Source organism: Berghia stephanieae, unplaced genomic scaffold (genome assembly GCF_034508935.2).
Source record: "Berghia stephanieae isolate SIO BIC M18660-M18661 unplaced genomic scaffold, UCSD_Bste_1.3 scaffold498, whole genome shotgun sequence".
In the NCBI taxonomy this organism is placed as follows: Eukaryota; Metazoa; Mollusca; class Gastropoda; order Nudibranchia; family Aeolidiidae; genus Berghia; species Berghia stephanieae.
In genome coordinates, this window is record NW_027626377.1 from 12501 (window position 1) to 20549 (window position 8049).

General features: G+C 33.3%; 1 long non-coding RNA gene across 1 annotated transcript in view; it reads right to left on the minus strand.

Moving 5' to 3' along the window:
• LOC144961926 (uncharacterized) overlaps positions 1–2117 on the minus strand; it is an 8148-nt gene extending 6031 nt beyond the window's left edge. The window contains exon 1 of the long non-coding RNA XR_013643309.1: positions 1928–2117. This is a non-coding gene — a long non-coding RNA (uncharacterized LOC144961926). The remainder of the gene's footprint in view (positions 1–1927) is intronic.
• Between the last annotated feature and the right edge of the window lie 5932 nt (positions 2118–8049).

An 8049-nucleotide genomic window follows, 5' to 3' on the forward strand; every position in this document is an offset into this window, starting at 1 on the left:
CATATTGACGTCATTCATACTGTGTAAATATTACATGGGATGCTCATATTTGTACTGTGTAGACGGCCTCCGATGCTGTCAAAATCTTACCCCCACCGACCACCCACTCAGACATTGATACAACTGCGCCAAACACACTCACACACACACACACACACACACACACACACACACAAATAACCCCATCTCTCTCTCTCTCTCTCTCTCTCTCTCTCTCTCTCTCTCTCTCTCTATCTATCTATCTATCTATCTATCTATCTATCTATCTATCATACATCACTGATACACACGCACATCACACACACACACACACACACATACTCACACACAAATAATGATACATAACGTCAATCTCAGTCATCGCTCAAAATAAAATAATTTTAAAAAAGAAATAAAAAAACGCTTTAACAATAATTTCCTTCAAAACAGTCCTTTTCACCAACCCTCATATTATATTCCCAAAGCCACAGAATCCTCGTCTAGACATGTCTATCGATCGTTCCAAGACTGCATCACCCATTATAATATTTGGATTATTACATCATACTCTTGAAAAACAACATTTTAACATAAATTAGCAACAGAAAAGAAAAGTAAAAAAAAAAAGAAAAAGAAAAACCAAAGCAAATCAAAACAAAATCTAAAACAAACTCGTCCTTCTCATAACGATAATTTTAAATGACCCTCATCTTTCCAAACCTGGGACTTCCTGTCTGGTCATTTTGTAAACTATAATGTGTCAGGATTCAGAAAACGGTAATTAAAGCCTTTCAGCCTGAGTCGAAGCCAATTTAATATTCGGTGCTTTCAAAGAAAGGAAAATTAAGGATAGAAACTTCTTCCCAGTGAACGACTATGTTCCACCATAAATAATCAATGTCGGATTTTTAAAAAAAAATATATATGCCATCATTCTTCTTAAATCAAAATTGAATATTATACAGGCCTGACCAAGGAAAACAGTTGGTCTCGGGTAAAAATTAAAACTATCTAAACAATCACTCGAAATAAATGAATCCTCAGCAATATTTGAGGAGTGCAGCAGATTGGATAATAATGCATTGGGGTATGCTTGACGTGTAAAAAAATTGAGCATTTATATAGGGCAATGTCCCCAAACGTGATAGAGCGAGAAGTCTAATAGTCTAAAAGTGTAATGGAATCATTTTTGTCATAGAAATAGTCTCAAACAAAGCAAATGTTTATCAACTATCAAGATAGACCTATCTAATACAAATGTTAAATCAAGCCCATAATAATTGTGTTCAGTTATCATACATATAAATATGTCGGTATGCTGGTAATTTGTTTTAGAGGTTTACTAACATCATCAATAAATAAATGAATAGATAGATAAATTAGAAAACGAATAAACAAATAAATAAAACGATGTCTTTAAAAAAATGGAAAAGGCAATTTTCCTAGCCTTATTATGTGTCAGATGACTTGTGTGACATCTGGAGAAAATAAGTGTTTAAAATAAACGAAAATCCGCTCTACATTGAAGGAAAGGTTTGCTAATTTATAGATGTCAACCCTATCTTAGCAGCAAGAGTGATTTGACAAATTAACGAGGTCCATCAATAGAACGTGGGATTAAAATTGACGTTAAACCCTACGTCTACGTGCGATTTGTCATTCTTGTCTCGCGTCTGCTTCTGAATACGTTCAGTGCTCCATCAATCTATTTTATTTTATGGAAGATAATAGGTATAGCTAAGGGAGGAGACACTTCATATTTTTTCATAAACTGAAATTAGAATTAATTGGCTAAGACAGTGAGAGAAGTTGGAGGGAGAGCCAATATGTGTGTCAAAAGTCTATAATAACTGTCACGGTCGATCAACTCAGTCATGCGATTGCGAGGTGATGCAATGGTGTGGGCGACTAAAATTTGTTGTGGATTTTAGTGATAAGATTAACATACCTCGCTTTCATTGGCTTGTATTCCTTGAAAGAGAACAGTGAAATAAAAAATGAAATGAAACCGAATATAGGTTTCTCTAGTGTATGAAATACGATTTACTCTTACAAAATCAGTCCTCAACAATGAAATATGGACTCAGAATCGACGTGAACTTGTCGGCTTTCAGTGTGTCACAGCTGCACGAAATGGAGGAGCGGCTGAGAAAACCAATGGAATGCGAGGCAGGCGGAGGTGTGCCCGTGTATTCGTTTTTCATTGGCCGACCGATCGACACACCATGACTGCAAGACGTTTTTTTTTTTTCTTCTTCCTCTCCTTTTCAGGTCTGGCAGTTTATTAATGGCTAGCACTATTCAGTATCTGATACTGAATAGTGGTTTTGCACTATTCAGTATCTGATACTGAATAGTGGTTTTGCACTATTCAGTATCAGATACTGAATAGCGGTTTTGCACTATTCAGTATCTGACACTGAATAGTGGTTTTGCACTATAATACGGTGTTTTTTTCCGAAACCTGACAAAGTTATGGGAAGAGTGCAGCTGTGGGAGTGAATATGGGACTCAGAGAAGTGTACACCAGTGGGGAGTGAACCTGGGACTGGGTTTCGGCGGGTTTCTTAATAAAAAGCAATTACTTTTATAATAATAATAATAATAATAATAATAATAATAATAATAATAATAATAATAATAATAATAATAATAATAATAATAATAAAAGAACAATAGTATAATATCAACATTAAAGTATATTTCAAGCAAATAAAATTATTAAAACAAAAGTTTAAAAAATATAAAAAGACAGAAGGAATTTTTAAAAAATATTGGGAAAAAAAAAAAAAAGTTACCCTTACCGGGATTTGAACTCTCGAACCTTAAGCTCAGAGTCAAACAGCTTATATGCACCATGCCATGGTGTCACTGAACTTCTAGAGAAATTTAATCATGTCTATTCAGACATTAAAAAATGTATTTGACTGCCTCTCTTATTTTGATATTTTGAACTCTGTTAATTGCACGATAGCAGAAATTTAAAAATTTCGATCAAAATATTTTTACAACTTTGAATCGGGCTGTCAGTTACTGCACATGTTCAATCTGGAAGTAGGTCAGCAGTTCAACCGAGATTGTCACACTTTTCACTCTCTCTATAAAAAAGGTTCCTTATGGATACTGAATAGTGGCAAAGCACTATTCAGTATCTGATACTGAATAACCACTTCCTTTATTAATAGGCCTAGGTGCTTTATAAAAATTATTCGCCTTCGCCTTACGTTAGGGTGAAAAAGGCATCCTCATCCTGTCTGTACTCATCTCAAACCTAGCAAATTATAATGATTGCCAGAACTGTGAATGAATGGAAGAAAGCCGTGCGCTCAATAATATTGATAGTCGATCAAGACCTTAACATAAATTGATATGTAGATCTAGGCCAAAGGTCATCAAGTTCGTATGATATTTGTTCAAGAATCAATGCAAATGATGACAGTAAAACTATTATGTATACTTGTTAATCAAGTTAACTAATGATGACATTTGGATTTATAAAGGAATTATACAACCCGTTGTTGTCGTTATTGTTGTTGTTGTTGTTCTTCTTCTTTCTTCTTCTTTCTTCTTCTTCTTCTTCTTCTTCTTCTTCTTCTTCTTCTTCTTCTTCTTCTTCTTTTTCTTCTTTTTCTTCTTCTCCTCCTCCTCCTCCTCCCTCTCCTCCTCCTCTCATCATCATCATCCTCACCTCCTCCACCACCTCCTCCTCCTCCTCTTCCTCTCCTTCTTCTTCTTCTTCTTCTTCTTCTTCTTCTTCTTCTTCTTCTTCTTCTTCTTCTTCTTCTTCTTCTTCTTCTTTTTCTCTTCTCTCTCACCCCACCCTCCCCTCCTCTTCCTCCTCTTCCTAAAACCTCCTCCTCCTTTCTTCTTCTTTCTTCTTCTTCTTCTTCTTCTTCTTCTTCTTCTTCTTCTTCTTCTTCTTCTTTCTTCTTCTTCTTCTTTCTTCTTTCTTCTTCTTCTTCCTCTTCTTCTTCTTCTTCTTCTTTCTTCTTCTTCTTCTTCTTCTTCTTCTTCTTCTTCTTCTCCTCCTCCTTTCCTCCTCCTTCGTCCTCCTCATCATCATCATCCTCACCCTCACCTCCTCCCCCTTCTTCCCGTCCTCCTCCTCCTACTTATTCTTCTCCTCTCCTCCTCTACCCACCCTCCTACTCATCCTCCCCTCCTCCTCCTCACCTCCTCCTTCACCCTCTTCTCACCTCCTTCCTCACCTCCTTCTGTCCTCCTCCGCCTCCTCCTCCTTTTTTCTTCTTCTTCTTCTTCTTTTCTTCTTCTTCTTCTTCTTCTTCTTCTTCTTCTTCTTTCTTCTTTTCTTCTTTTCTTTTCTTCTTCTTCTTCTTCTTCTCTTCTCTTCTTCTTCTTCTTCTTCTTCTTCTTTTCTTCTTCTTCTTCTTCTTTCTTCTTCTTCTTCTTCTTCTTTTCTTCTTCTTCTTTCTTCTTCTTCTTCTTCTTCTTCTTCTTCTTCTTCTTCTTCTTCTTCTTCTTCTTCTTCTTCTTCTTTTCTTTTCTTCTTCTTCTTCTTCTTTCTTCTTCTTCTTTTCTTTTCTTCTTTCTTTTCTTCTTCTTCTTCTTCTTCTTCTTCTTCTTCTTCTTCTTCTTCTTCTTCTTCTTACTTCTTTCTTCTTCTTCTTCTTCTTCTTCTTCTTCTTCTTTTCTTTTCTTCTTCTTCTTTTCTTCTTATTCTTCTTCTTTTTCTTCTTCTTCTTCTTCTTCTTCTTCTTCTTCTTCTTCTCTCTCTTCTTCTTCTTCTTCTTCTTTTTTTTCTTCTTCTTTTCTTCTTTTTCTTCTTCTTTTCCCTTTTTCTTCTTTCTTCTTCTTCTTCTTCTTTTCTTTTCTTCTTCTTTCTTCTTCTTCTTCTTCTTTCTTCTTCTTCTTTCTTCTTCTTCTTCTTCTTCTTCTTCTTTTCTTCTTCTCTTCTTCTTCTTCTTCTTCTTCTTCTTCTTCTTCTTCTTCTTCTTCTTCTTCTTCTTCTTCTTCTTCTCTCTATCTTCTTCTTCTTCTTCTTCTTCTTCTTTTCTTTCTTCTTTTCTTCTTCTTCTTCTTCTTCCTTTCTTCTTCTTTTCTTCTTCTTCTTTTTCTTCTTCACTTCTTTTCTTCTTCTTCTTCTTCTTCTTCTTTTCTTCTTCTTCTTATATTCTTCTTCTTCTTCTTCTTCTTCTTCTTATTCTCTTCCCTTCTTCTTCTTCTTTCTTCTTCTTCTTCTTGTCTTCTTCTTTCTTCTTCTTCTTCTTCTTCTTCTTTTTTTCTTCTTCTTCTTTTTTTCTTCTTCTTTTCTTTCTTCTTCTTCGTCTTTTCTTCTTTTTTTCTTCTTCCTTCTTCTTCTTCTACTTTCTTCTTTTCTTCTTCCTCTCTTTCTTCTTCTTTCTTTTCTTCTTCTTTTCTTCTTCTTCTTCTTCTTCTTCTTCTTCTTCTCTTTTCTTTTCTTCTTCTTCTTCTTCTTTCTTCTTCTTCTCTCTTCTTTTTCTCTTCTTCTTCTTCTTCTTCTTCTTCTTTTCTTTCTTCTTTCTTCTTCATCTTCTTCTTCTTCTTCTTCTTCTTTCTTTTTTCTTCTTTTCTCTTCTCTTCTTCTTCTTCTTTTTCTCTTTTTCTTCTTTTTCTTCTTTTTTCTTCTTCTTCTTTTCTTCTTCTTTTTTTCTTTTTTCTTCTTCTTCTTTTTTCTTCTTCTTCTTCTTCTTCTTCTTTCTTCTTCTTTATTCTATCTATCTCATTCTTCTTCTCTTCTTCTTTTTCTTCTTTCTTTCTTCTTCATCTTCTTCTTCTTTCTTCTTCTTCTCTTTTTCTTCTTCTTCTTTCTTCTTCTTTTTTCTTCTTCTTCTTCTTCTCTTTTTTCTTTTCTTCTATCTTCTTACTCTTCTTCTTCTTCTTTTCTTCTTCTTCTTTTTCTTCTTCTTCTTCCCTTTTTCTTCTATCTTCTTCTTCTTTCTTTCTTCTTCTTTCTTCTTCTTCTTCTTCTTCTTCTTCTTCTTCTTTCTTCTTCTTCTTCTTCTTTCTTCCTTCTTCTTCTTCTCTTTCTTCTTCTTTCTTTCTTTTCTTCTTCTTCTTTTCTTCTTCTTTTCTTCTCTTCTTCTTCTTCTTTTCTTCTTCTTCTTCTTCTTCTTCTTCTCTTCTTCTTTTATTCTTTTTCTTTTTTTTCTTCTTCTTCTTCTTCTTTTTCTTCCTTCTCTTCTTCTTTCTTCTTCTTCTTTCTTCTTTTTTTCTTCTTTTCTTCTTCTTCTTCTTTTTCTTTTCTTCTTCTTCTTTTCTTCTTCTTTCTTCTTCTTCTTTTTCTTCTTCTTTTTCTTCATTTTTTCTTCTTCTCTTTTTCTTTCTTCTTCCTTTTTCTTCTTTCTTCTTTTTTCCCTTTTCTTCTTTTCTTTCTTTCTTCTTTCTTCTTCTTCTTCTTTTTCTTCTTCTTTTCTTCTCTTTCCCTTCTTCTTTCTTCTTCTTCTTTTCTTTTTCTTCTTCTTCTTTCTTCTTTTTCTTCTTTTTCTTTCTTCTTTCTTCTTTTCTTCTCTTCTTTTTCTTCTTCTATCTTCTTCTTCTTCTTCTCTTTTCTCTTCTTCTTCTTTTCTTCTTCTTCTTTTCTTCTCTTCTTCTTTCTTCTTCTTCTTCTTCTTTTTTTCTTCTCTTATTTTTCTTCTTCTTTCTTCTTTTTCCTTCTTCTTCTTTCTTCTTCTTCTTCTTCTTCTTTTTCTTCTCTTCTTTTCTTCTTCTTTTCTTCTTCTTCTTCTTCTTTTCTTTCTTCTTTTTCTTTTTCTTCTTCTTTTCCTTCTTCTTCTTCTTCTCTTCTTTTTCCCCTTTTTATTTTCTTCCTTCTCTCTTTTCTTCTCTTCTTCTTCTTCTTTTCTTCTTCTTCTTCTTTCTTCTTCTTCTTCTTCTTTTCTTCTTCTTCTTCTTCTTCTTCTTCTTCTTCTTCTTCTTCTTCTTCTTCTTCTTCTTCTTTTCTTCTTCTTCTTCTTTCTTCTTTCTTTCTTCTTCTTCTTCTTCTTTCTTCTTCTTCTTCTTCTTCTCTTCTTCTTCTTCTCTTATTCTTTTTCCCTTTTTTTCTTTTTCTTCTCTTTTTTTCTCTTCTTCTTCTTCTTTTCTTTCTTTTCTTCTTTTCTTCTTCTTTTCTTCTTCCTCTTCTTCTTCTTCTTCTTCTTCTTCGTCTTTTTTCTTCTTCTTCTTCTTTTTCTTCTTCTTTTTTCTTCTTCTTTTCTCTTCTTCTTCTTTCCTTCTTTTTCTTTCTTTTTTCTTCTTCTTCTTCTTTTTCTTTTTTTTTTTTTTTTTTTTTTAAAAAGACTCAAAAATTTTTTTTTTTAGGCAAATTTCAACGGTTTTAAAAATTCAAATTTTAAAGGGGGTCAACCCTAAGATACGAATGACGACAATTTAATTTTTTTTTTAACCTGTTTCAATGGGAAAATTTTTTTTTTTCATAAGATTTTTTTTAATCATGAAAAATTCTTATAGCCCCAAAAATTAAAATTAAATTTCTAACCTTACTACTACCCCCTACCCAAAACCCGGGCCCAACTACACTACACCCACCCACTACTACTACTAAAAAAATCTTTCTACTACTACTACTACAAACCAAATACCACACCACCCACGACTCGAATACACTACTAATACTACTACTACTAAATACTATAAATAATCCTACTACTCCCCCCCACCACACCTACCACTACCCCACTACTTTTACTACTACTACATACTTCAAATTTCTACTACTATTAAAAACTACTACACTACTATACTACCACTAACCCCTACCCCTACCACGACCTTAAAACTACCACATTTCTATATAAAAATTTCTACTACTACTACTCTATTTCTTCTACTACTACTAATTTTTTTCTACTACTTATTTTATATAAACTATAAATAATAAAGGGTGAAAAAAGAGGTTGAATTTTTTCTGTGCTTTACCAGTGGAAAAAAAAAAAAGACAAATTTAAAAAAAGGGAAAAAAAATTTGGGGGATCCTTTTTAAAAAACCCCAAAAATTGCCCGGGGGAAACCCGTTAGACTCTATGGTGATCTCCCCTTAAAAATTTAAAAAGACTTTCTTTGGGAAACACCCCAAAATTTTTCCCAGGTGCA